The sequence below is a fragment of the Chiloscyllium punctatum genome, chromosome 52 (assembly GCF_047496795.1).
Source record: "Chiloscyllium punctatum isolate Juve2018m chromosome 52, sChiPun1.3, whole genome shotgun sequence".
Taxonomy (NCBI): Eukaryota; Metazoa; Chordata; class Chondrichthyes; order Orectolobiformes; family Hemiscylliidae; genus Chiloscyllium; species Chiloscyllium punctatum.
Genome location: NC_092790.1, coordinates 45,973,847 through 45,977,371, shown reverse-complemented (window position 1 = coordinate 45,977,371; position 3,525 = coordinate 45,973,847). Strand labels below are relative to the sequence as shown.

Sequence of the window (3,525 nt, the reverse complement as noted above, 5' to 3'; positions counted from 1 at the left end):
GACTGATCCCACACGGTCAATATCAGTCATTCACTGAAGAGCAGTCTGATCCCACTCTATAAATGTAATTCACTCAGGGAAGAGCAGACTGATCCCATCTGTCTATGGTACTCACCCAATGAATGAACACTAACCCCACTCTACCAATGTAACTCGCCAGAGAAGAGCAGACGGAAGCCAGACTGTCAACATAAATTATCGAGGGAAGAGAATACTGACCCCGCTCTTTCTGTTTCACTCAGTCAGGGAAGAGCAGACTGTTACCACTCTGTGAAAGAAATTCGCCCAGGGAAGGGCAGACTGACCCTACTGTATCTGCGTGACTGACACAGGTAAGAGCAACTAATCCAACTCTGTCAATGTCTGCCCCTCAGGGAAGAATACCCTGACCCCTCTCTGTCCATGTCGCTCACCCAGAAAACATCAGACTAACCCCACTCTGTCTATTTAAGTTCACAAAAATCCTCTGAAGTACGTCCTATCCAGACACTCTCCACATCACTGTCTCTGTAACCGTGTGCGTTCAATGGCGAATCCAAATAACCTGCAAATGTTTAGAATGTGGCAGCAAACCAGAGCTACCACACAGAAATTGGGCGAATGTGCAAACTTCCATCAGGTCGTCACCTAAACCTGGAATGGAAACCAAACCCGACAGTAGTGGTGATTATAAAATGGCAGAACAGAAACCTAGAAAAAGGAATTGCGTCCCTGTGTGTTGCAACGATTCTGAGTATTAATGAAGCCCCCCTCACTGTAGTTAATTTCCATTTTCATCACTGCCAACCTTCTTCAAAGCAAAGCATGCACTTGCTTTTTTCAGACTTCCGATATCCCGCTTTCATCCCGCTTTTTACCTAATCATATTTCTGACTTTATAAACTACGTCATAACAGGTTGTCATCTGCAGAATGAGCTTTGTCCCGTTCTCCACTGATGTTGAGAGTAGTAATACAGCGTATTCGAGTAGGACTTGCTGCGCTTGCGGGTGGTGTATTCGCGGTATTATGGCTTCTTTTTATCGTTTTCGGTCTACTATTTCGAGTTCATTGCGCAGACTTCTGAAGAAGACTTTTTGGAGTCGAAATGGTAACTGTGTTTTCTCTCGGAAGACAGAAGTAGCTTTATTTCTGTTCTCTTATAAATTGATCTTCTTCTGATCTTTGCATGTGAAATAGGGTGCATTACTCTTGCTCGGTTTTAGTTTCAAAATCAAGAGAAACATGAAGGAGACAATATCAAAGAACACAAAGTACTGAGTTGTTAAGATAATTTTTGCAGCAATGGTGGACATGAAGGTCAAATTAAGACAACGGTTCAAGAACATTTAGTCTGGAATTGGTATGTGACTTGAGTTCCAAATATTTGTTTCCGTTCTTCCAGTACACCTTTTTGTCTCCCAGAAAACATTGATTGTTTTCTGTATTTAATTTGTTTCACGATATCTGTCTTCTGGTCGACCAGGGACAACTTGAATTTGCGTCTGCATTGAATAAGATTTCGCTCTTTCTTTCGAGAAGCAAACCTGTGCATTATGTAACATTTATCATGCTGATGGCTAAGATGTTCAAAATGAATTACTGTTTATGGATCGTGAGCAAGAATGAAGTGATCCACTTGCGAACAGATGTCACCACGCTCTATTCCGACATCGGGCCTGAACGGTCTATAGGCAGAGTCTGCAGAAAGGAAATGTCTAAGTGAACTAGTCCTTTGTTCAGTTTGATTTGATACCAATGGTAGTGCTGTTTTGGTGCAGAAATGTGTCAACATCTCTGACGTTAGAGTCAAAATTTAAGTCACATCTACTCCATGGCGTGTCTTCTCATATCGGAACATGCTGACATGAAAACATTTAGCTCTGATAGCAAAAATTTTTTCATTAAACTGGGAGTATGTTTAACTAAGCAATTCAGACCGCCAAAATGAATAATTGGCATTTGGTTCTTCAAGCTGAGCTCTCCACACCAACTGCTCCAACGAAGGTCGTGGATAAGATCCCCATCGATTATTTTGGTCAATTTTAGTCTCAGCAACAACCAATTGTTCTGAACAATGGTACCCCACAAGCAGAGGGCTAAGTCTGATTTTCATCGTTAATTTTCAAATTCAGTTCTTAATGCACAGTTTCTTACGAATGTGGACAGCAGAAGACCGTTAACATTCTATTTCTAATATTTCCAGAAAATTCTACTCCGCTGATATCGCCTTGCCTTATCACACCTCAAGCCAGGAACCTGGATCAGTCGAGATCCTTTCCACACATGGAGTTGCTTTTTCTAATTCATTGACTGCTGATATACTAGATTATTGGCTTTGAGAGTCAGTTGTAAATTAGGTTGAACTTTCTCAGCTTGACTTTCAATTGATTTTTAAAAAAATCATCATCTGCAGGTAATGTATTGCATTGATTCTTGTTTTGCTTAATTCCAAACCCCCGCTCCCGAACATCCAAATTTCACGATAGTTCGACAAATGTTTTGAAACTGATTCATGTTGGAAGTTGGTGGCTTTTTGTGTCTCGACATATAATTTATTTTATTAGACGTCTTGAAATTACTTCGGATTCTTTACAGTTAAAAAATTTAGTTTCGATTGAATGCAAAGCTCAAGCTCCACGAAATCCAAATTCTGCAAAGGAATTAATGACTTTTGAAAAATTCAACGCTGTGAACAGGACTCGAACCTGTGCAGGAAGACCCCATTAGATTTCAAATCCAACGCCTTAACCACTCGGCCATCACAGCTCCGACCTAATTGCCAATTTTCATAGTAAAAGAACTGAATTAATGAAATACGTAATTTGAAGAACAAATTGTCAAGACCCAAAGATTTCGCCAAATCCTTTGCTGGGACTCAGACGAACGTTACCTTTGCAGATTGACAGGCTTTCATCGCAAACTAGATTCTGACACAGCTGAAGTTGTGGGAATGATTCTTCATCGAATTTTAGAGTCACGGATGTGCACCACATGAAGAGAGGATCATAGTTTCACTGCGTCCGATCGACTTTGACTCAATTGCTCATCATCTGGTGCCAAAGTTGTTTTTTAACATTCATCAAAATATGGTATTAGAAATACTGATGCTAAGTCCATAAACACTAGCTATATTCGTAAAATCAAAATCGGAATTAGAAAGAATGCAGAACCAATTTACAGGAATGGATCCAGCAACTAATCCGTAAGTTCGGACAACAGGTAATGAACTTGTGAGCACAAGAGAGGAAGATTGACCGAAGATTTGGAACTTGAAATCGTCTTGATGGAATTATTTGCAAAGCTTTTGCGGTTGTTCTAGAGTCATCAAGTCCTTGAACAATACAACATGGAAAGTGGCCCTTCTTTCCAACTTGCCCATGGTGGACAGTTATCCTATATTAATAGGTCCCATTTGCTAACATTTGGCCCACATCCCTCTAAACCTTGTTACTCATATATCCAACCAGATGCCATTAAATGTTACAGTTGTACCAGTCTCCAACAATTTCTCTGGCAGCTCATTCTGGACACGACTGAAAAAGTT

At 40.4% G+C, this 3,525-nt stretch overlaps 1 non-coding gene across 1 annotated transcript; it reads right to left on the bottom strand.

The window, feature by feature from the left end:
* Positions 1-2,665: 2,665 nt before the first annotated feature.
* On the bottom strand, positions 2,666-2,747 carry trnas-uga (transfer RNA serine (anticodon UGA)). Its single transcript has one exon. It is a non-coding gene; the product is annotated as a tRNA-Ser (tRNA).
* Positions 2,748-3,525: the final 778 nt, after the last annotated feature.